The sequence below is a fragment of the Manis pentadactyla genome, chromosome 3 (assembly GCF_030020395.1).
Source record: "Manis pentadactyla isolate mManPen7 chromosome 3, mManPen7.hap1, whole genome shotgun sequence".
Taxonomy (NCBI): domain Eukaryota; kingdom Metazoa; phylum Chordata; class Mammalia; order Pholidota; family Manidae; genus Manis; species Manis pentadactyla.
In genome coordinates this window covers 151,199,948-151,225,710 of record NC_080021.1, presented here as the reverse complement: position 1 = coordinate 151,225,710, position 25,763 = coordinate 151,199,948, and the positions used below count along the sequence as shown (strand labels likewise).

Sequence of the window (25,763 nt, the reverse complement as noted above, 5' to 3'; positions counted from 1 at the left end):
AACCCTGTTTTTATATGGTGCTTAAGAACTAACCTCTCCGTGCATATTCAGGGAAGTTTCTCTTGTGTTTCTAAGGTGAAGAGTCAGAGCTCCTCCAAATGGAGAGACTCCCTAGACCCTGAAACTGATGAATTATTGCTGTGTGTACTTGACTCTCAAGTTTCAGGGTCCCCTGGGGCTTGGGGCAAGTCCCAAGAAGCCAAGGAATTGCCAAACTAGGGAAAGAGGAGGGGTGTTGCTTAATCACAAGGAACTCTTCAACTCTTAGATTTCTTTTTAAAAGTTCATTTCCTGTATCCATAATGTTAACTGGTAGGATAGCAGGCAAGAGAGTGGGTTTGAGGACTCTCTTTCACCAGTGGAGAGTAGTAAGAAAGGAAGTAATTTATATAAAAAATTACCTTCTCTGGGGGTTGTACAGAAGAAGAATAAAAGAGTGTCCGGAACATACAATTAGTAGTTGAGTCAGGGAATCTATTCCTAACTAAGGAGCATACTGAATTTATAAATTTAGAAAAACGCCATTCCCCCACAAGATACAATTATCTAGGAATTGAATAGAAAGGTGAGTTAGTTAATCAAGCAGCTTAGATCTGTGGTATAAAACGCCCTAATCAGTGAATTGATAACAGTTTTTCTCCTCCTTGATGCAAGGCAGTTGATTTCTGACTGTGTGTAAAGGGCGGGTGTGTCATATGTGCAGTATTTCAAGACTTGATTTCCCCCATTTTGAAAGTGGGAATGCCTTGACCTTTAGAGTTGCTGGGATGAATATCTTATTCATTTAAAAAATTTCAAGGTTCTTACAGGCAATTATATCCCTATGAAATAAATAAATATGCAGAATCACAGTTTTACCGAGCTCCTAAAGCTGTTCTCAAATCTTGGGATGAATTAGAAACATCTAGCAGTGCTTGTTAAAATGCAGGTTGCTGGGCATTGGTCCTCAGAGAAGCTGAATCTGTGATCAGCCCCTGGAAGTGGCATTCAACAAAGGCCCCAGGTGGGTCAGACACAGGTGGTGGGTGGATTACATTTTGGAGTAACCATGGTATGTAGACCGCATGGTGGAACCAGTCATATGGGATCTTGGGAGCTCAGTTCTCCCTGTCAAGCCTGGGTCTTGGGTAGCATCTCAGAGAGAGGCGACGTGACTGCCTCTGCCTTCTCACTCTCCTGTCTAAACCTCATCCCTCATTTCATGTAAGTTTACTCAGTCCCAGAGAATGGTAATGATTAACTACTTTTAATTCATTAACTAAAGCTCACCCAAAACTAGGCTAATTAAAAAAATTCTCTAGTCAACATTTTAGTATCAGGCATTTTAAATTCAGAGTTAGTTTTTCTATTCAAGTGCCATGTAGCTTTTAAAAGAAAGACTCCAGCAAATGTTATTTCATTTGCAGATATTTAATTAATTTTGAGACACTCTCTGCTCAAATATTAATAAATTACCTGATTCTTCCCACATACAACAAGGGTCAGCTTGACTTTAAAGATATATAAAGATGCCTTCGTTCTTTTAATGCACACTTACCCAGAAGCAAGAGTGAAGGAGAGAATCAAATTTTCTTCTGCTGTATATTAAATGAAATAATAATCGAAAATACCTCACACTTAGTGTATACTTAACACATACCCTGTTCATTCTGTCCTTTTCCTTCCCTCTGCCCCCAGCAAATCCTTAACTTTTGCTCACTGTAGTGTTTTGTTTATTTCCACATGGTGGCACCCGTGCAGTCCAACAAGTGGAGAAGGAAGCCATGGCCTGGGATACCCTATGTGGGGAGTGGGGGTAGGTACTGGACCTCAGCTGTGCAGACTCCCTGCTCATGTCCTTGACCTACTGATGCATCTGGGAGGAAAGAAGTAAAGAGCATCTGCTAGGTATGCCCACACATGATATTCAGTATCAGTGTGTTCATGACAGTGTCATTATTCCCACTTACATTTGGGGAAGTTGAGACTTGAGAAAGCATGCATTCAGAGATAGTGGTGTAGCTGGATTTTTAATTAACATGGCCAAAGCCCATGTTCTCTTCTCTAGAGCAAGCCACCTCCCTGAGGTACAGTCCCTGACCTCAAAGAACTTGCCCTTTTAAGTAAGGAAGATGAGACTTGTACCTCTAATAAAAGGGGACTGATTCCTGGACCAAAGACTGGGCTCATTGCTGGAGAGACATTGTTGAACAAAGCATGCAACCCATGCCCTGCTCTTGGGAGGATGATGATCTGGTGATACATTAACAGAATCTGCTATGATCTGTCAGAGCTTCAACTCATCTAGAGGTGGAGAGAAGGCTTTCCTGAGGCTGAACTGACATTGAAATTTTGATTTAAAGAAGAAGTTAAATAGATAAGGCAGGGTGGATTGGAGGTAGGGAAGGCGGGAAAGGCCCTACGGTAGGAGAGAATGAAAGCATCTGGTGGTTTGCATCCAAAGCTACTGGAAAAGAAAAACACAAGATAAGGCAGGAAAGGTAGGCAGGGCAAGATCTTGGGGGGCATAGGGAGTGGGGCAGGGGAGGGATTTGTCTATGATCAAATTTTGCAATTTTAAAAGAATTCTAGCTTCAGGATAAAAAATGCACTGGAGAGAAATTGAGTGCAAGCAAGGGGATCAGATAGGAGCCTGTTGCAGTCCTTCTGGCAAAATGGAATGTGGTTTAGAAGAGAGGCTGTGTAGTGCGTCAGTTAAGCTATGAACTCTTGGGTGCCTCTGTCACTTACTACCTATGTGAATCGATCAGTTTACTTAACATTTCTATTTCCAAGTTTGTAAAATAATTACTATAGTCTACCTCATAGGTTGTTGGGGGGATTAAGGGAATTAATAGTTATGAAGTTCATAGGATAATGCCTTGCATGTAGCACATGCCCAGTAAATAGCAGTTATTATCATCAGTGATGGAGAGGGAGGTAGACAGTTTAAGTCACATCAACTGGATTTGGTGATAGGGTTACAGAGATGTATGCCAATGGATTAAATAATTTGGTGGGATGCACATTCGCTGGTGATAGTTGAAAAGCTGGATGAAGGAAGCTAAAATTGAGTTAGACATTAAATAACAGATAGGACTTGAACCTGCAGAAAGGGATTAAATAGCCCTGGTTGAAGGGACTGAGTCAATATTCTTCAATTCCTAAAACCGCTTGGAGGAGCAAGAGGTATATTTCAGTGGAGATGGCATCATCATCTTGTTTTGCGAGTCTGAATCATTAATCTTAGTGGTTTGGTATCATTCATTCCTTCCTCTTGGGGAGGTGAAGGCCCACCTTCTTACTAAGCTCAGGACCTCAAAATATCCTGCGATCCTGAAGGGGGAGTTTGGGCAAAGTCATTCCTTCTGAGGCTGCTGGATCAGTGCCTGGCTTTCATGAGAAATATGTTCATGCCCAAGCATCATCCTGTGGAAGGCAGATGGCTTTGTTCAGAGTACGCATGGCAAACCCTGTTGGTCATCCTCGCAGTGGTCTTTCTAAATGATGTGCTGGATTTGATCAGCTTGTGATATACTCAGTGTGTGGATGTGTCATGCCATGCCAACCATGGTAATCATTATCCATTTGATGGACATTTATTTTGCCAACTTCCTGGTCTTTGAGGGTGGCCAGGATAACCTTCTGGCATGGGGGAAGTTGGCTCAGAGGCTTCTGGGAGATACTTTCCTTCTTAATAAATAGCCACAGAGATGGGGAGAGAGTCTGTCCTCATCCAGAATCTCTCCTGAGAGGAATGGCGCTTATGCTATGGCTGCTTGAGACTCTGAAGAAAGACTGAGAGGATTTCAGAGGCACCAAGAGGCCCTCTTTGAGTATCATTGGCTACACACATGAATAACATCACTGAATAATCAGCTGTCCCTGGAATTGCCTACTGTCTACTGCTTTGAGACTCCTTTTGTGAGATAATGGAAGATCTTTTCCGTCTATGCTTCTGTTAATTGTTAGAGGTTAACAATTACTCTACTTTTCAAAGAACCCTTTTATTTTTCAAAGGATTGCTAGCTGCCTTTTTCTTTTCCCATTTCTGTCTCCTCCTTAGGGGCCCAAATGCCTGTATCTTTTCAGGCACCCATATTGGTAGCCAATCCCAGCCAATTTTCCTCTGGGATACCTTTGGGCATACTCCTTCCTATTGTTATTGGCCCCGTCCAGGTTTTCATTTTCTTTGGCCTAAAATATTAAGGATCCTCCTGTTTTCTCTCCCCACATTATGTAACATCTCCTCCACATTATGGATGGTCACTTTCTTGGGACATGGGTAGTATCATGTAACTTCTCTTTTGCACCCTAACCACCTGTGGCTCTCTACTGCCTCTAAGATCTGAAAGCCCCTGGAAGACATTCTTTGGCCCCAGTCTACTTCTCTAATATTTTCTCCTAGTCATCCTTCCTTCTGGCAAGTGGGAGTAACATTACCAGGACTGATTTGTACCATGAGGTATCCAGGTACTCATGAGCTGAGAGATGTCTGTCCATGCCAACTCATCATTGCTTCCCAGCACGTCATATCCTTTTATGCCCCCACTTCATTGGTGACAATCTCAGTCTGGAATAGTCCTCCTGACATATCCCCTTTTCTCCTCCACCTCTGTCAAGATGAAATCTTGCTCCTCCTTCAAGGTCCAGTTCTGATGTCTGCTTCTTTCCTAAAGCTTCCCCAGTTGGAATAAATTACCCTTTGTTCTCCCATAAAATTTTGCATATCTATTCAAACCAGTGTTTTCCTGGTGGTTAAGAGTGTGGCTTCTGGAATTAGATGATATGGATTCAAATCCCACTTTTATGGACAAATTTTCTAACATGTCTGAGCCTTCACACCCTCATTTTTGAAATGTGAACAATAACAGCCCTGTAGGAGTGTGGAGGCAGATGAGATAGTGTCTGCAAAGCACTTGGCACATATTGCTTGTGCTCAGTAAATACTGGTTATTGTTAGTATTTTTCTTCCATTAAAGTAGTAATTTCATTTTTGCCTCTGATTATATCTCACTTTAAAGAAAGTTTTCACTCACTGAGTTGATTTAAAGTCCTTTCACAAATGGGAGGTGAACTGGAGAGAATGTAACATTTATTAAGTTATACTGTGTGTCAGACACTCTACCAGACTCTTTGTAATCAGCAGTCCTGAGATGAGACAGTAGCAGTCGTCATCTTCTTTACCATCCCTGTTTTACTAAGGAAGAAATGGAGGCTCAGAGAGTTGTCTGAGACGGCTGCAGTCACAGCAAGTGGCAAAGTCAGGATTCACCCCTGCCTGTCTGATTTCCAAGGTCCACGCTCTTTTTCCGGGAGTTCCTGCTGCCTCCTGTCCTGAGGAGGACTGAAAACCTACTGTCCTTAGAGCCTCTCAACATTGCCTTACTGTTTTAACACAAAGTAGGTGGTCAGTAAAGTATGTTGAATGCAATGTGTAATGCAAACATATTCCTGTGTGACACGTAAAAAAAAAAACATTGCTAATTCCAGAGAGATCTTTTTCAAGCAAGATCTGACTTATTTTTTTGAGGCTTTGAAGCAACACTGCTGGGAGTGACTGGAGTTTGCTGCCCTGCTTGTTGTGGAAAGTTGTCTATTCCAGAAATTTCTTGGCAGTTTCCTAAGAGTAAGCAATAATTTTCTAAGAGTAAGCAATTAAATATTGATTGTCTCCCAAAAAATCATACTTTATGCATTTTCACTTCCGAAGGAAATTTTGAAATTATTTCTAAAAAGTCACACCCCTTTCCATGGTGAAAACATTATTTGGCTTTCTCACACTAACTTACTAATCCTAAAGGATAAGTTACATTAACTTCAAATTTAACTTCTACTTGAGATCTGCTTTTCAAAACCTTTTGACTGTTGGCGTTGGTGCCTCTGCTTTTAAAATGCTGGCGTTCTCCCCCATGAATTAGTTATTCATGCACTATTAGCTGAACCTATTTCACAATAAATACCTTTCACATCTTCTCTTCCATCGTGGCCCTGCTCAGGTTGGAATCACCAGGAGACCGGTTCTGTCATCACAATGTTCTTTCTCTTCTCAGCTTGTCACTGGGTTTTAAAGAATTGTTTTGACAGAATGAACCTTTCCCAATAAACTCTACTTTAAAACCAGTGCTGATCTCACTTTATCAACAAGCTGTTGATTCACAAGTTAAAAGAAAAATCTGAAGGCTAAAGCAATTATAAGCCACTTCTCATTTAAAGTGAGTTATTCTAGACCTACATGAAATGATATAGGAATTGTAAAGGCCCAAGGTTTTCCAGTAGCTTGAATGGACAGAAAAAGTATGTCCTATGACCATTCAGTCCCCTCCAGCTACTCTCACCCATAAAGACACATATATAAAACACATTTCTGGAAGACAGTATTAAAATACAAAGCCTAAGTACTATTTACTTCTGTCGAGTAGGAGTGGAGAATTGGGGATGTGGAGGAGAATTTCTATGTTCTAATATATAATGTTTTGTATTGGTCATTTTTTCTTGTCTCACTTTTATAATTTAGCATAGCATTCACCATTTTAATGTGTACAATTCAGTGTTATTTATTCTATTCTCAGTGATGTACAACCGTCACTGCCATCTAGTTTCAGAATATGGTCATCACCCCAAAGGGAAACCCATCAACCAGGAAGCACTTCCTATTCCTCTCCTCCCCTCTCACAACCGCTAATTTGCTCTCTGTCTATAAGTTTGCACATTTTGGATATTTCATATCAATGGACATGCAGAATGTGTGACCTTTTGTGTCTGGCTTTTTTTACTTAGCTTAATGCTTTCAAGGTTCATCCATGTTGTGGCATTGGTCAGAACGCCATTCCTTTGATGGCAGAATAATAATCTGCTATACAGATATATTTCATCTTGTTTATCTACTCATCAGTTGATGGACATTTGATTGGTTTCCATCTTTTGTCCATTGTCAGCAGTGCTGCTATGAATATTTGTGTGCAAGTTTTAAAAACCAACTTATTCTTTAAAATATTTTTATAGCTCCCCATTGCTTAACTGTGGGATAAATGTAGGCCTGGCCTTGCTGTTTGCCCAAACTCCCATCTTGTTTATGCCTTTGAGTCTTTGTGCTATGTCTGCTGGATAAACACACCTTTCTAGACTAATTTAAGTGTCACATCCTCAGTGAGGTCATTGCTGACATCACTCCAACCCTTCTGTTCATAGGCAGATCCAATGTGTGGCTCTTTTGTGCTCCACTTTCTGCTTGGTATCTCTTTAGGGCTCTTAGTTTATCTTGTAAGGGATCTCTGTAACCTGACCTTGAAGGGGTCAGGCTTGAAGGGGCTATGCCTTTATGACTTTCATATCCACAACACCTAGCACAGGGTAGGCATTTGATAAATATTTATTGAGTAAATGGTACTTTGATTTTTTTCACTGCCAGATAAATGGATTGGAAAAGTTCACTTTAGGAGTCAGCCACATGTACAGTCAGCTAAAAATATCTTCCAAGTAACCACTTGTTTGAATAAGAACTCTAGGTTTTTAAAGTCTGGGTGCTTGATACAACATATTTGGCCCCTGGGAGCTGTAATTAGTTTCATGTCCTAGTGAATAATGAAGAACCCTGGAAGAGAAGATTTTAATTGAATCTCTGAGACCTCATAAAGTTCTCAAATGCCTTTAACTAGGACTATGTTAAGGATCTGGAATAATGTCTATATAGGCCTGCTTACTCCCTTTGGTTTTATATTGTGGTTTGTTAAGTGTTCACTTCTTTGTAAAATGGTAATTTACTTGAAATGTGGCTTGTAAATTGCCTCTTAGAATTTATAGCCCTAGAACATGGTAGACTGTTCATAAACAATAGCTCTTATTATCCATCTCCTATCCTTCTCAGTACTTAGTGTTTTAGTACAAAATTGGCATTTAATAAATGCTTCTGAATGAAAGAGTGAATAGAATGGACTGCTGTGCTGTGTATGCCATCCCTTTGAGGGCACAGATAGTCCTGGCAGAATAGATAGGAAATAGTTAACATTCTCAGCTGGTTGTAGCCAATATGTGTGAGGGTGCAACATAAGAAGTAACATTGGTAATGCCTTCACACATTGGGACAGAAATTTTCCTTATACTATTTTACCTAGATATTGTTTTCCTCCTGCATGTGTGGAGTCACTCCTGTAAGCCATAACCCTTTTTTGAAGGACAAAATGCAGAAACCACTCAGAACTTGCTCATGGGGGCAGTGAACCTCCTCCAGTCCCAGTGTAGCGTGGACTCATTAGCCCTGGAGCTAGTGTGCTTGCAGCTTGTAAGAACTGATAATATCTGATGAGGAACAACGATCTCAAGGAGTTAGGGATAAAATGGTGGGCAACAGAGATGCAGGTCCTGTGCTATTTGCACCCAGAGTCAATACTTAAACAAGCGTGGATAAGTATGTCATTTCTAAAAATGAAAAAGGCCGAGTGCTATGAAGGTGTGAAACCAGAGGACTTGGCTTATTTTGAGAAGATGCTTCAAGAATGCATTCCTCAGGAAGTGATATTTGAGATGAGTTTGAAGGTTAAATGGGAGTTAATTAGGCAGAGAAAGATGGGGGAAAGACCTGTGCAGACACCTAGTGGGAAGGAAGAACTGTGAACCCAGGTGACAGAGGATGGCAAAGGAGGGGCTGGTGGAAGAGGCCAGGACAGAAGCAGTAGCCACATCAGGCTACTGTAGGCTTTTCCCTTCATTCTAAGATGGGAAGCCAGTGAAAGGTGTTAAATAGAGGAAGATAGATCAGGTTCACATTTTAAAAAATATATAAACAATAAGTGCAGAATGGAGAACAGACTGGAGCAGGGTAAGAGTAGTTGTTAGAGAGATGAGTTGGAAGGTAATTACCGTGGACCACAGAAGAGACAGGTATGTGGTGGTAGAGCTGGAGAGGAACGGGTGGGTCTGCAAGACAACAGGGAGGCAAAAATCAGTGGAATCTGGAGATCTGATGTGGAGATGTCAAGTAAGAGCTCCTCTGGAGCTCAGAGGAGACATCTGAGTAGGAGATATTAAATGTGGAGTAAGGGTTGGAAAGAGAACAGGAACTAGAGTAACTCCAGTGGTTGAGTTCAGAGTAAAAGAGAATAAATGGGATGAGAAGGGCAGAGGGAAACAACAGGATGGTAGTGTCACAGAAGGCCAAGGATAGGGGTAATGTCAAGATGGATGGAGGACAGCAGGTATCATGTGTTACTCAGGAGTAGAAGTAAAATGAATAATCCTGGGAAAATGTCCAATTGACTTAGCCATCTGAGATTATTGTTGACCTTAGAAAGACTTATTCTGATGAAGAGAGAGGGTGGCACTCACCTTGACTTGAGTCTTGGAATGGGTGGAAGACAAAGATATGCAGGTAGTTGTGATCATAGAAAATTCTTTGGAGATAATAAATGTGTAATATTTTTGCTAATCATATGAGGAAAATAATAAAAATAATTTCTCCTATGAGAAAAGAATGCCTTGAATAGTAATAAAATACAAATAAGATACATAAGTTTTATTTCCCCAATTCTTAGCTTCCTTGAGGACTTTTATGCAAAGGTTAGCATTTATAAAAGTTATGTAAGCATGCTGGTTTGTCCTTTGCAAATATTTAATTTGAGTTGATGCCATAGAGTTGGCAAACATTGCCAGATCCTAGAAGTAGTTGCAGCCTTACTAGTAATCATTTTACTGTCTTATAATGTCTCAGAAATATAATTTATCATCTCGGTGTTACTAGAAATCTTGGTATTCAGTCAGTATTTTTAAATACTGACTTTTAAAGTGTGGGATGCCAGTGGTGCAACTCTTTTCATTTTATTAAGATCAGACAGGAAGTCATAAGTTTTTGTAAGTTTGGGATTATTGTGAAATTTAAAAAGTAAACCCAGATGCTTCCTGGTATGCAAAAATGCCGTTTGATTCTAAGGAAGTTGTTTTGGACTTCTGCTTTCTCTAGGGGAATTGAGAAAATCTTGTCTATTCCTTTCCTCCTGGGTGGATGACTGTACATGGAAAACTTAGTCCAGCTGAGCAAAGCAGCATATAAGTGATTCACATTAAGGAGGAAACAGCACCTGTCTCTCTATGAAGGGGGCCTGTGCAAGCATTCTTTTTCCTTTGTCCAGACAATCAGGTAGGACGAAGGTGAAAAATAAGACTTCTGCTAGGTTTATGCCAATTGAAATTAGAATAAGGAAAACTATCCACGTCATCTGTACAGGATTGGATGCTTCAGAAATGCCAAGTCATCAGGCAGCTAGAGTAAGGAGATAATAAGAGAAGATGTGGAAAGGAAATTATATGACAATTATGAGAGTATAAACACATATTAATTTCCATTTGTTACATCTTTGGGCTTCTCGTGGTTTTGTCCATACCCTGAATGCCTAACCTCCCATTCTCCTCTCTATATACCTTACTTCACCTCCTCTGAAAAACAACTGGATTTTTCTAGTCCTTGATGATTTCTCTCCTCTCTGAGTTTTCCCAGCTAAGTCATTAATGCCAGTTTGGCTTTCAGAAACATGCCATCATGCACTGTTCTAAATTTTCTATATGCACATACATTTTATTTCCTCAACCAGAAAATAAACTCTTAGAAGGCAAGATTTATTTATTATATATTTATCTGAATCCTTAGCAGTTTGATGAGTATATGATGTACATTTCAACAATATGTGTTACTTTGAATTGTTATCAATTGAAATGCATTACTGAACTTAACAAAAGGTGGGCCAAGAAGTATATGTTAAGCAACTTTCTGCCAAATCTTGGCATTTCTCCTCCCAGCCTCTGTATGCAATGATTTGATTGGCATACATCCTATCACAGGCCCTCGGTGTGCCCAGGTATGACGTTCACAGATGAACCTAGAAGATTCTTGTCACTTGGGGAGGTGTATGTCTGAGCCTGAAAGTGCCCCATTGGTATGCTGGTCGGTGTCACTTGCCAGCCAGTAAGCCCAGCTGGCCCGTCAGCATCAGCATGGCTGTGCCATGTCTCGTCTTTGTTGTATATGCAGGAACTCTCATGAAGTAGTGGAAAGACAGCTGAAACAGCATTTTTATAAAATGTTATATTGTTCTTGTGAAAATTGATGGGCGAGTGAAGACACACTGCTATCGAAGCAGTTTCCTTTTACTAGTATGGCTGCTGTCATAGACTGTAGGCTCCTTGAGGGCGGGGGTTCTAGCTTGCTCATATTATGTCCTCAGGTCTGGGCACTGCAAATATTTGAGGAATGAGTAAGTAAGAAAATGATTATTTCTAATAAAAGTAAAAGATTGTATAGCACTTATGTGCCAGGCACTGGTCTAAGTCTTTTACATCTATTAACTCACTTAATCATTGCAATTAACTGTGAATTAAGTACCACTGTATCTCTGTTTTGCAGATGAGGAAACTGAGTCACTGACGATTCGAGTGTCTCATTCAAGGTCATAAAACTGGTAACTGGTGGAGTTAGGGTTTAAATTCACATGGTGTGGTTTCAAAAGTCTGTGCTTTTAGCAGCTGAGCTATGGGAGAAGTTAAATACTGTACTGGTAACAAATGTTTTGGGGTACATGAAAACCTTAGGATACAGTCACCAGTCTCTGTTACAAAAATTTTGTTTGCCTTTGATTTTTTATTTTGTCAAAGAGAACTCCTAAGGTATTCTGGCAATTTGTCAGTAACCCTTCTAAAGCAATTATGTGTCCTTTACAAGATCACTGGTTTGCTAATTCTTAATCAGGTTGTCAGTGACTCTGTCATGTTGCTGCATGTCAGAGCTTCATAACCAGAAGCTACTGGCTTTGGAATCAGGGAAAACTAAGCTAGTATCAGTTCATTGCTGGTATCTTCACACAGGAGAGGAATTTGTAAGGCGGACTTGTTCTGAGTTTCTTTTATTAGCTTCAGGAGTTGAGTTTGTTGGGCTAAGCAAGCAGTTCAGTGAAGCTCATGGTATATGTTGTGTCGGACATGTGAAACCTATTATCAGGTCTATTTAGAGCCATTATGAAGAGAACATAGACAAACAAGGAGAGAGTATCGAGTCACATGGAATATTATTTGTTGGTTAGAGTTGTTTTTTTTATATCTACTCTTTTGGGAACAGAGCCGTGATCTGACTTAATTCAGCTGCTGTGAATGCACGCTCTCTAGATGACCACCATGATTTCCTTACACATTCACGTTGACTTTGTAAGTAGGCTTTGTCAGTCAAGTTTTGCATACATTTTAAGAGCCCCACCCCAAACCAAATCACAGTAGGGAAATCTTAGGAGTTCTGTTTGTCAGAAATGAACAAGACCACAATTTTGCCATTCTGCTCTTATCCAACTCTATGCCGTCAATCTGACAAAAAAAAACCCAAAAAACAAAAAAAAACAAACAAAAACAAGCTGGGGCTCACTCTAGAATTAGAAATTAAAAAACATTTGGCTGCCCAGGGCATCTGGGAAGGCTTTGTAATTAATATGACAGATGAAAAACTTAAACAGAGATGTTTTCAATTTCACCATATGTGATAGAAAAAAAGTCATTTAAAAATGTATCCTCCAGTTCTGAGAGTGGGTAAGGGCCCCTTTCACCCAAACCTGCAGGAGGAGGTGCTGTTATTTCTTACAGCTCTGTCCTAGTGACAAAATGGGAGAAGAGAGATGAATTTGACTGAGACAAACAGATGAAGCATAAAGATGTTTTTCCCTTTAAAATTAGGGAATATGACATCAAGCGCCATTCTCTCGTTGCCATAAAAATAAAATGAGAAAATTGGATAAGACCCACAATTTTGACTAATGAATGTTGTGCTCATGAAAACACCTAATTATCCTGAGCTCTTGGATTGAACAGTTGCAGCAGCTTTGGGTAGGTCTGTGACATTTACACATATTAATTTTAAGGATGGAATCCTGGTTGGCAAAAACGAGTCTCCTAGTACTATATAAAAAGTACAGTGAGAAGCAGGGAATAATCATAAAGACTGAGAGAAAAATAAACCTCATTCCTTGTCTTCATCCAGTACAGATCTAAGAAGTTAACAGATTTTTAGGGAACTGTATATAAAGGAGATTTTATAAATTAAATATTGTGAAAAATATATTAGGCCAGAAGTTGAGAAACCTGAACGAGAGATGGGATTCTATTACCCAAAGGCTTGTGTGATCATGGACTGGTCAGTCTCCTTTGTGTGTCTGTCTTCCTCGACTGTGAAATGGGTATAGGGATGCGATTCTCCAGAAAGGATTTTTATTTTCTTCTGTTGGGAGCTAGGGACCACTGGCTTTCATCTGAACTTATAGCTTATGGCCGTCTCTTTCAGTCTATAGGCTTTTTAATCTTCCCCTTTTTTTCAAAAAAACCTTGATACTTTCCCTGTGTCCTGCAAGGGAAATGTGTAATGCAACATGTAGGTATTTTGTAGCTGGAAGGCCCTTTAGAATATCTTGCCCACCAAAAAATGATGGAAGCAGAAATTTCTGACTTTACTGAATACTTACTCTGTGCCAGGCATTCGTTTGAGCATTTTACTTGTGTTACCTCACCTAATGCTCACAACAACTTTTTGAGAAAAGTAGTATATTTATTCTCATTTTATGAGTAAGGAAATGGAGGTCCGATGAGAATAAGCAATGTGTTGCCAATGTTACACAACTGATAAATGTTGAAACTGGGATTAAAAAAAATATATACATAGACAAACAAAAAAATCCATACATGTGTTAGAAAATTGCAAGGGCACAAAAAGGTGGTTGGTGGCTTTAAATCTCCTTCCTGTGCTTGTCCCCTAGACATGACATTGCCTCTCCCAATAGTAAACCACTATTAGCAGTTTCTTACATATTTTTCTAGTGATAGTGTATAAGATATACAAGCTAATATATATGTTTTATATATTAAAATATTTATGTATTTTTACATATTCATTTTTTTCCACAAATGGTGGTACACTAAATGCATTGTTTAATGCCTTCCTAATGTATTTAGCAATTTGTAATTAATGTAACAGAGGGAAAACTGAATTTGTAACTCAATTTTTATAATTAATTAATTAATATAATTAATGTAATAGGGAAAACCGAGACAAAGATGTTTCCAACTTTACCATATATGATAGAAAAAATTGTCATTTAGAAAATGTATCCTCCAGCTGTAAGAGCAGATAAGGGTGCTTTACATCTGAACCTCCAGGAGGAGGTGCTGTTATGTCTCACAGCTGTGTCCCGGTGACCAAATGCGTTGAAGACATATGTATATATAGCTTGGACATCATTTCATATCAGTACATGAAGATTTGCCTCATTTTCTCCCTCTTTCATAATTCCCCATTGTAGAGACGGGCCAGAATTTATTTACCCATTTCCTATTGATGAGCATGTGGATTATTTTATCCCTTTTGCTATTACAGACAGCATGGTGCTGGGACGCAGACTTAGGTAATCTGACTCCTAGTTCCCTTCTTCTCTGCCAACCTTCTCATTTGCTTTCTACTAAGAAGTTTTCTCTGTTTTCTGGAAATAATGAAGAGATGGAAACATTTTCAAGGAGAAGAGTGCCACGTTCCCAGCACTCTGTTGTTGAAAGATAACTCTGATAGGTGTAGGGAGGAGGGTTTCAATGAAGATGAATTTGGAAGCAAGGAGATTCTTTTTTCAATAGTTAACACTAATTCTGTTTCCTGTTCACCATGTGGACAATGTGATCTGATAATCCTTCCACCATCTCTTGCCTTGTTCCCAGCTCCCGACATTCATGGGACTAGGTCTTACTTTATTCTCTTCTGTCTGGTTTTGATAGAAAGGTAGAAAGTAGCATTTCTTGAATTCTTACTCCATACCTGGTGCTTCTCATTCATTACCTCATTTAATCTTCTAAAGAAAATTATTAGTTTTACTTTATAGGTGAGAAACTGAACCTTAGAAAAGTTGAGTAACTTGTCCAAGGATGATCAGATAGTAAGAAGCAGAACTCAGATGCACGCCTGGATCTTCACAGTTCCTGAGCCTGGGTTCTCAGTCCTCAGATGCTGCTACCCTTGGCTTTTCAGATAAATCAACGCCTTTAGCCCACTGGCACTGGGTTAGGGCGAGGGCCAGAGTTCAGCCTGGAGTTAGGGCTGACCTTAGGATCGCCCCTCTACCCTTGCTGCCCTGCCTGCACGTGGCCTGCCCATTTGTTTGGGGATTGCTGGCTCCTGCGGGGTAGGATGAGGGGCAGGGAGCTCAGCCCAGGCTCTCTGCATTTATATTATTGGTTTCGTGTTTAAGGACAGGCCCTTGTCACCCACACCCTCTATTTTGAAACTCCTTCCCTGTCTTTTCTTCTCCTTCTGATTATTTTCTTCCTTCCTTCTAGCCTTCCTGCAAACATGTATTTGAGTGCCTTTGTGTGTCTAGCACTCTGTTTGCTGCCAGGAATACCAAGTCCAGGAGTATCACTGTCCTTTGTGGAAGTTAAACGTTAGTGGAGAGACGGGATACCCTAACTCTGAATTATTATGCAGTTAATTAAGTGCTTGTATTCATTTTTTATGGCTGCTGTAACGAATTACCATAAACTTGGTGGCTTAAAACAACATACTGATTCTTATATCTGGAGGTCAGAAGTTCATAATCAGTTTCACTGAGCCAAAGTCAAGGTGTCAACAGGGCTCTCCTCCTTCTGGAAGTTCTAAGGGAGAATGTTTCCTTGCCTTTTCCATTTCCTAGATGACATTCCCTGCATCATTGGCTGGTGGGTCCTCCCTGCATCTTCAAAGCCAGCGTCCTGCTCAGTGGTCACCGTGCCTTGTGCTTCTGTCAGACCTCCATCTACCTCCCTCTACGAAGGACGCTTGTGGTTGCACTGAGGCCCACCCTGATAATCCGTAGTAATTGTCCCATATCAGGATCCTTAATTTAGCCATGCAAGCTAACAATCACTGGTTCCAAGGATTGGGAACTGGATATAACTGGCCATTATCCAGCCTATGCCATTGCTGTTTGCAAATGCCTGCAAGCTGTGCCAGAGGAGTACCTTATTTAGCCTGAGCGGGGGCAGGTCAAAAAGGTTACCAGAGGAAGTGGTTGTATCTTCAGATGAATTGTTAAGGAGCAGGTGGGACTGAGTTTCCTGTCTCTCTGACTTCACCTTTTACAGTTCCTTTCCTGGCTCCTCTCACCCTTGTAGACTCTTTAAATCAACTGCAACCCCCAGGCTGCCCCCTGCAGGCCCTTCTTCATCTTCTCTTCCCCAGATATGCCAGCCTCTTGCGTGGAGTTCACATGACATTTGCATAGATGACTCCAGTTTCCATCTCCAGACCCGGCCACCACCAGGGCCACTGCTGCTGGACATCTCTGTCTGCAGTCCTGCACCCCCCACATCATCTCTCCTCCACGCCGACAATCCAACATCTCTTTTGGCTTCCCTATTTCTGTCCTTTTGTCCTTATTCTCTCAATCAGAGATTTAGTATTTATGTATATCTTCAATGGTTCCCTCCAGATCCAGTGCACTACTGACTCTGTGGGTCCTTTCTCTACATTCAGCTCACATGACACTTCATTTCTTCTCTCTCTGCCACTCTATGCACCGACCATTGCCTCAGCCCAGATGAACGTTCAGATGGCTAAGAGTTCTTCCTGTCTCCAAACTCTCCTTCCAAATTACCTTATAATCATTGCTCCATTAATTTTCACATGTGAGTCTTGTTAAGAAACTTCTAGAGAATAAATTCAGAATCCCTTAGTGGGACACTTCATATTTTCCACAGTCCAGGCGCTACATCACATTCATTTATTCATTCATCAGATGGCCCTTGGACATCTCTCATGTGCTAATAAGAATGTGCCAGGAAATGGAAGTATGATAATGAGTAAAAATAGGATCTCAACCCGTGTGGAATTTACCATCTAATGGTAAAGGCAGATGTATGTAAAATAATAATTCTGAATACTTGTCAAGTTGAAACTGTAATAAAACAATAGGTCTGACTTATACGTCTGCTATATGTCAGCCACCATTCTAAGCATTTTACATATATTATCTCATTTAATTCTCACAACATGTTCCTGTTATCCTCACTTTATAGATGAGAAAACAGGCATAGAGAGTTTAAGTAACTTGCCCCAATTCATACAACTGGTAAGAATTTAAGCCGGGCAGCCTGGTTCAGTGTTTTGGTCATTTAACCATAATGTCATATTTCCATAGAGAAGTGGTGCCTGGTGCTTTGAGAAGCATTAATTGGTATGAGATTATGAATGGGAGTGGGGTGGGGAATTTGGGCTAGTCAAGAAAGACATCCTAAGGAAGGACAGCTAAACTGAAACAGGAAAGATGAGTTGGGGGTTAATTGGGCAAGAGGCAAGGAAATGTGACCCATACTATTGGGAAGGTTGTGTGTCAGGATGGAGAGAGGAGGGCGCTCAGTGTGGGAGAGCAGAGAAAGCAAGAGAAAGTGGGGAGCAAGGCATGGGGTTAGGCTGGGATTGAATTCGGCTGGAGAGGCAGGGAGGTGCCAAACCACCCAGGACCCTGGAGACCATGTTATAAATTTAAATTTTTTTCTTCATCATAAATGCAGTGGAAAGCCACTGAAGTTTTAAGCAGGTGGCAAGAGAGAGATGTGACAGTGATTTCTGGATTGTGCCTTGAATTGATGTGGTCTCATTCTCTAGACAGGAACCCTGGACAGGGACTAGGTATGGGAAGAGATCATGGACCATATTTTGGATATGTTGACTTTGAAGAGCCTTGTGAGAAATACTGTTGAGATATCAAGGAAAATGCCAAATGTGTGGATCTGGAGCTCATAAGTGTCTGGGCTGGATCTTTAAGTTTGGGTGAGCAGTTGGATGAGCAATATGCTGCCATATTGAAGAAAATGGTTCCTTCATATATGAAGGGTGGAAGGGCTCAGGTATTTTTTCACTGAGCATTTACAACTGAAAGGTGAACTTGTTGAAGGACCTCTTCTCTGCTAAAAAGAACTTTAAGATTTGTGAGATCTGCATTAATCTTCTGCAGCAGATTTGAATGTGGAGTGATTACCAGGCAGGGTGGGAGGAGTTAATTTTAGATTCCTTCTCTGCTTTTTACTTTTATAACAGATTACCATTGTATAATCATTTATTCTTCAATGATAGGAACTAGTTTTTGGAAATTGTGCTTTGAGTCTATTAAAAGGAAACTGGCAAAAAGAAAAAAGGAAGGAAGGAAGGAAACAAGGAAACAAGAAAGGCTGTGTGAGCAGGCTTCTTCAGTCTGCAATGTACATAAACCAAATGGATTGTATTGGAGAGCTATTACTGCATAACAAGTTACTCCAAAACATAGGGGCTTATAACAATGACTTATCCTTACAGTTTCTTTGGGTAGGAATTCAAGAGCAGTTTAGCTGAGAGACTCAGGCTCAAGATCTCAGATGAGGTCTCAGTCAAGATGTTGACCAGGATTGCAGTCGTCTGAAGGCTTGACAGGCTGAAGGATCTGCTTTCAAGGTTCAAGTTGATCCACATGACTGTAATTAGAGCATGCAACTGTTGAAAGCAATCCTAGATTTCTCCCCACAAGATGCTTTTCCTGGGGCTTATGTTTCCTCATGGCAAAATTGGAGGCTTCCCCCAGAATAAAAATCTAAGAGTGCAAGAGCTAGGTGGAAGCTCTCCTTTTATTAGCTAGCCTTAGAAGTCACGTAGCACCATGAATGCTTTATTCTAAGCATGTCACTAAGTTTGGCCTACTTCAGGGTTGGGGGAAGGAACTAGACTTCACCTTTTGAAGAGAAGACAGTCAAAGGATTTGTGGACATATTTTGGAGCCCTCACTTGGATGTTGAGCTATGGATGGACCCTCCCCTCTCATCCTGTATAGAAATTAATTTCTTCCAGAACATAGCTAACAGATGGTCAGTCAGTCTCTGCTTGGCACTTGCAGCTATGGGGAGATCATTATGTTGTGAGTCAGTGAATTCCATTTATATCTACTTTTAATTGTTAGAAGGTTCTTCTATTCATGGAATTGAAAACCCTATTGCTGAATATTCCATTATTGAAACTAGTTCTGCTGCTCTAGAATGGCACATTTGTGTGGTGGCTTTTCTGTTACTCTGCAACTTCTTCAGAGAATATGCTGTCAATTCCATTCGGAATTTTATCCCATGTTTTAATTTCAGGATTTTTTCCCACACTTTGGTCACCCTCCTGTAAAAACATGCCAATTCAGTTCATCTCTCTACAGTTGAAAATTGGCGACTGGTTCTGTACACCAGCCAGTCTATAAGGACATGACAAAGCAGGTCTCACACTGCACAATGGTGCAGGGCTGAGAAAGATGACCACGAAACTGGAATCATGCGAAGTAATCATAAGACTCCATGGGAAAAGTTGATTATTCTGAGACCTTTAAAAACTTCTGTCAGATCATTAAAAGTGTTCTTTCAGATCTAAATGCATGGGAAAATGAAATACTTAGTGAAGCTACTGTTCATTTGGCATATTGTAATTTAAAACATTAGAAGCTGATGTGAAGTTTTATTTCTTTATTAAACAGTGCTTACCTTTTTCTTCTCATCCTGTAACTTGTAATAGAGTGAGCACCTTTTATTTGCCCTGGCATATCTCATCCTGCTTTATAAATTTGGATCAGCTGCTGACATTTTATCCTTTGAGGTCTCAGCATGGTGAAGTTTCATAAGATATTTCTCTGAGAGTTCCTTTAATGGGAATTTTTTTGCTGGTGTTACTTCCTGTGAGACATCTTCAGTCACTATCCTCATTGCTGTCAGTAAGTTCAACTCTGTTAAGTTCCTCTGGCTGTAGATGTAGAGTTTCTTGAATGGTGGCAGTGTCCACATTACCACGGTCAGCTTTTGCATCTGTAAATCCATGTTTGGTAGATTCAAATTTCACTTCTTGTGTTAATCACTTTTCATTTCTTTGCTGTACTCTCTTCTTTGTTAAACAATTCACTTTCGATTACCCATTTTTGAAAAATGCCATATAGTTTGCTACTGGACAAGGAAGCAATACATCTACATGCTTTGCCATGTGCCTAAACTGAGTACAGTGACCAGTCACCACAGACTTTGGAAGAGGTGACGTGATTGGTCATTGATCATGATGCACGTCTGTTACATATGTAGTGATGTGTGGACTGAAGAGCTGGATGCCAAGTTTGTACTTTAGGCAGTCAAAGTTAATAGGCCATGGTAACTGATATTTGAACCATATTATTGAAGGATTGTGTTGTTTAATAACTAAACTGTCCTGTCTGAAATGTACATATGTCAGAACCATGCAAAGTAAGGACTGCTTGTATTTCTGCAAACTGACCTGAGTTACAGTTTATTTTTACAACTATTCTACCTTGCTTATTTTGAATTCCTATTATCAAGTCTCAGACATATTTACCTTGTGCATTAGATTTTACTTAAATGTAGGTGTCAGATTTTACTTATATTCCTCTGAAGCTTCATCTTGTTAGTCTTCACCTGTGGATATCTTTTTCTATTTTTTTATTTTTTAAATTTCGGTATCATTAATCTTGTGGATATCTTTTTATTTTAATTTATTTTATTTTGTTATCATTAATCTACAATTACATGAAGAACATTATGTTTACTAGGCTCCCCCCTTCACCAAGTCCCCTCCACATACCCCTTCACAGTCACTGTCCATCTGTGTAGTAAGATGCTGTAAAATCACTACTTGTCTTCTCTGTGTTGCACAATGTTCCCTGTGCCCCCCATGCAATATATATGCTAATCATAATGCCCTCTTTCTTTTTCCCCACCCTTATCCCTCCCTTCCCACCCATCCTCCCCTGTCCCTTTCCCTTTGGTAACTGTTAGTCCATTCTTGGGTTCTGTGATTCTGCTGCTGTTTTGTTCCTTCAGTTTTCCTTTGTTCTTATACTCCACATATGAGTGAAATCATTTGGTACTTGTCTTTCTCCGCCTGGCTTATTTCACTGAGCATAATACCCTCTAGCTCCATCCATGTTGTTGCAAATGGTAGGATCTGTTTTTTTCTTATGGCTGAGAAATATTCCATTGTGTATATGTACCACATCTTCTTTATCCATTCATCTACTGATGGACATTTAGGTTGCTTCCATATCTTGGCTATTGTAAATAGTGCAGCAATAAACATAGGGGTGCATCTGTCTTTTTCAAACTGGAGTGCTGCATTCTTAGGGTAAATTCCTAGAAGTGGATTTCCTGGGTCAAATGGTATTTCTATTTTGAGCATTCTGAGAAACCTCCATACTGCTTTCCACAATGGTTGAACTAATTTACATTCCCACCAGCAGTGTAGGAGGGTTCCCCTTTCTCCACAACCTCGCCAACACTTGTTGCTGTTTGTCGTTTCGATGATGGTGGTCCTTACTGGTGTGAGGTGATATCTCATTGTGGTTTTAATTTGCATTTCTCTGATGATTAGTGATGTGGAGCATCTTTTCATGTACCTGTTGGCCATCTGGATTTCTTCGTTAGAGAACTGTCTTTTCAGCTCCTCTGCCCATTTTTTAATTGGATTATTTGCTTTTTGTTTGTTGAGGTGTGTGAGCTCTTTATATATTTTGGATGTCAATCCTTTATCGGAACTGTCATTAATGAATATATTCTCCCATAATGTAGGATACCTTTTTGTTCTATTGATTTTGTCCTTTGCTGTACAGAAGCTTTTTAGCTTGATGTAGTCCTATTTGTTCATTTTTGCCTTTGTTTCCCTTGCCTGGGGAGATATGTTCATGAAGAAGTCACTCATGTTTATGTCCATGAGATTTTTGGCTATGTTTTTTTCTAAGAGTTTTATGGTTTCATGACTTACATTCAGGTCTTTGATCCGTTTCAAATTTACTTTTGTGTATGGGGTTAGACAGTGATCCAGTTTCATTCTCTTACATGTAGCTGTCCAGTTTTGCAAGCACCATCTGTTGAAGAGACTGTCATTTCCCCATTGTATGTCCATGGCTCCTTTATCATATATTAATTGGCATATATGTTTGGGTTAATGTCTGGAGTCTCTATTCTGTTCCACTGGTCTGTGGCTCTGTTCTTGTGCCAGTACCAAATTGTCTTGATTACTGTGGCTTTGTAGTAGAGCTTGAAGTTGGGGAGCGAGATCCCCCCCACTTTATTCTTCCTTCTCAGGATTGCTTTGGCTATTCGGGGTCTTTGGCAGTTCCATATGAATTATTGAGCTATTCGTTCCAGTTCATTGAGGAATACTGTTGGTAATTTGATAGGGATTGCATTGAATCTGTATATTGCTTTGGGCAGGATAGCCATTTTGACGATATTAATTCTTCCTAGCCAGGAGCATGGGCTGAGTTTCCATTTGTTAGTGTGCTCTTTAATTTCTCTTAAGAGTGTCTTGTAGTTTTCAGGGTATAGGTCTTTCACTTCCTTGGTTAGGTTTATTCCTAGGTATTTTATTCTTTTTGATGTTATTGTGAATGGAATTCTTTTCCTGATTTCTCTTTCTATTAGTTCATTGTTAGTGTATAGGAAAGCTGCATATTTCTGTGTGTTAATTTTGTATCCTGCAACTTTGCTGAATTCTGATATTAGTTCTAGTAGTTTTGCAGTGGAGTCTTTAGGGTTTTTATGTACAATATCATGTCATCTGCAAATAGTGACAGTTTAACTTCTTCTTTACCAATCTGGATTCCTTGTATTTCTTTGTTTTGTCTGATTGCCGTGGCTAGGACCTCCAGTACTATGTTAAATAACAGTGGGGAGAGTGGGCATCCCTTTCTTGTTCCCAATCTCAGAGGAAAAGCTTTCAGCCTCTCGCTGTTCAGTATGATGTTAGCTGTGGGTTTATCATATATGGCCTTCATTATGTTTAGGTATTTGCCCTCTATACCCATTTTGTTGAGAGTTTTTATCATGAATGGATGTTGAATTTTGTCGAATGCTTTTTCAGCATCTATGGAGATGATCATGTGGTTTTTGTCCTTTTTGTTGATGTGGTGGATGATGTTGATGGATTTTTGAATGTTGTACCATCCTTGCATCCCTGGGATGAATCCCACTTGGTCATGGTGTATGATCCTCTTGATGTATTTTTGAATTCGGTTTGCTAATATTTTGTTGAGTATTTTTGCATCTACGTTCATCTGGGATATTGGTCTGTAGTTTTCTTTTTTGGTGGGGTCTTTGCCTGGTTTTGTTATTAGAGTGATGTTGGCTTCATAGAATGATTTTGGGAGTATTCCCTCCTCTTCTATTTTTTGGAAAACTTTAAGGAGAATGGGTATTATGTCTTCTCTGTATGTGTGATAAAATTCTGAGGTAAATCCATCTGGCCCGGGGATTTTGTTCTTGGGTAGTTTTTTGATTACTGATTCAATTTCATTGCTGGTAATTGGTCTGTATAGATTTTCTGTTTCTTTTTGGGTCAGTCTTGGAAGGTTGTATTTTTCTAGGAAGTTGTCCATTTCTCCTAGGTTTTCCAGCCTGTTAGCATATAGGTTTTTATAGTAGTCTCTAATAATTCTTTCTATTTCTGTGGGGTCCATCGTGATTTTTCCTTTCTCGTTTCTGATTCTGTTGATGTGTGTTGACTCTCTTTTTCTCTTAATAAGTCTGGCTAGAAGCTTATCTATTTTGTTTATTTTCTTGAAGAACTAGCTCTTGGTTTCACTGATTTTTTCTACTGTTTTATTCTTCTCAATTTTATTTATTTCTTCTCTGATCTTTATTATGTCCCTCCTTCTGCTGACCTTAGGCCTCATTTGTTCTTCTTTTTCCAATTTCGATAATTGTGACATTAGACTATTCATTTGGGATTGTTCTTCCTTCTTTAAATATGCCTGGATTGCTATATACTTTCCTCTTAAGACTGCTTTTGCTGTGTCCCACAGAAGATGGGGCTTTGTGTTGTTGTTGTCATTTGTTTCCATATATTGCTGGATCTCCATTTTAATTTGGTCATTGATCCATTGATTATTTAGTAGCATGTTGTTAAGCCTCCATGTGTTTGTGGGCCTTTTTGCTTTCTTTGTACAATTGATTTCTACTTTTATACCTTTGTGGTCTGAAAAGTTGGTTGGTAGGATTTAAATCTTTTGGAATTTACTGAGGCTCTTTTTGTGGCCTAGTATGTGGTCTATTCTGGAGAATGTTCCATGTGCACTTGGGAAGAATGTGTATCCTCTTGCTTTTGGATGTAGAGTTCTATAGATGTCTATTAGGTCCATCTGTTCTAGTGTGTTGTTCAGTGCCTCTGTGTCCTTACTTATTTTCTGTCTGGTGGATCTGTCCTTTGGATTGAGTGGTGTGTTAAAGTCTCCCAAAATGAATGCATTGCATTCTATTTCCTCCTTTAATTCTGTTAGTATTTGTTTCATATATATTGGTGCCCCTGTATTGGGTGCATATATGTTTATAATGGTTATATCCTCTTGTTGGACTGAGCCCTTTATCATTATGTAATGTCCTTCTTTATCTCTTGTTACTTTCTTTATTTTGAAGTCTATTTTGTCTGATGCTGGTATTGCAACACCTGCTTTTTTCTCCCTGTTTTTTGCATGAAGTATCTTTTTCCATCCCTTGACTTTTAATCTGTGCATGTCTTTGGGTTTGAGGTGAGTCTCTTGTAAGCAGCATAGAGATGGGTCTTTCTTTTTTATCCATTCTATTACTCTGTGTCTTTTGATTGGTGCATTCAGTCCAGTTACATTTAGGGTGATTATTGAAAGATATGTACTTATTGCCATTGCAGGCTTTAGATTCGTGGTTACCAAAGGGTCAAGGTTAGCTTGTTTACTACCTTACTGTCTAACTTAACTTGCTTATTGAGCTATTATAAACAGTCTGATGATTATTTCTCTCGCTTCTTATTCCTCCTCCTCCATTCTTCATATGTTGGGTGTTTTGTTCTGTGCTCTTTTTAGGAATGCTCCCATCTAGAGCAGTCCCTCTAAGATACCCTGTAGAGGTGGTTTGTGGAAGGCAAATTCCATCAGCTTTTGCTTGTGTGGAAATTGTTTAATCCCTCCTTCATATTTAAATGATAATCGGGCTGGATACAGTATCCTTGGTTCAAGGACCTTCTGTTTCATTGCATTAAATATATCATGCCATTCTCTTCTGGCCTGTAAGGTTTCTGTTGAGAAGTGTGATGATAGCCTGATGGGTTTTCCTTTGTAGGTGACCTTTTTTCTCTCTCTGGCTTCCTTTAATACTCTGTCCTTGTCCTTGATCTTTGCCATTTTAATTATTATATGTCTTGGTGTTGTCCTCTTTGGGTCTCTTCTGTTGGGAGTTCTGTGGGCCTCCGTAGTCTGAGCAACTATTTCCTCCCCCAGTTTGGGGAAGTTCTCAGCAATTATTTCTTCAAAAACACTTTCTATCCCTTTTTCTCTCTCTTCTTCCTCTGGTACCCCTATAATGTGGATATTGTTCCTTTTGGATTGGTCACACAGTTCTCTTAATCTTGTTTCATTCCTGGAGATCCTTTTATCTCTCTCTGTATCAGCTTCTATGCGTTCCTGTTCTCTGGTTTCTGTTCCATCAATGGCCTCTTGCATGTTATCCATTCTGCTTATAAATCCTTCCAGAGTTTGTTTCACTTCTGTAATCTCCCTCTGGACTTTATCCCTTAGCTCTTGCATATTTCTCTGCAGCTCTGTCAGCATGTTTATGATTTTTATTTTGAATTCTTTTTCAGGGAGACTGGCTAGGTCTGTCTCTGCAGATCCTCTCTCAGGTGTTGTCTGAACTATCTTGGACTGACTAAATTTTTTTGCCTTTTCATGGTGATAGCAGTGGCTGTAGGCAGGTTGCAGGTGTGGCAGTTGGGAGAA

The 25,763-nt window shown here is 39.8% G+C and overlaps 1 protein-coding gene across 1 annotated transcript in view; it reads left to right on the top strand.

The window, feature by feature from the left end:
• GDA (guanine deaminase) overlaps window positions 1-25,763 on the top strand; it is an 80,255-nt gene that overhangs the window by 1,194 nt on the left and 53,298 nt on the right. The gene's annotated exons all lie outside the window — the stretch shown is intronic.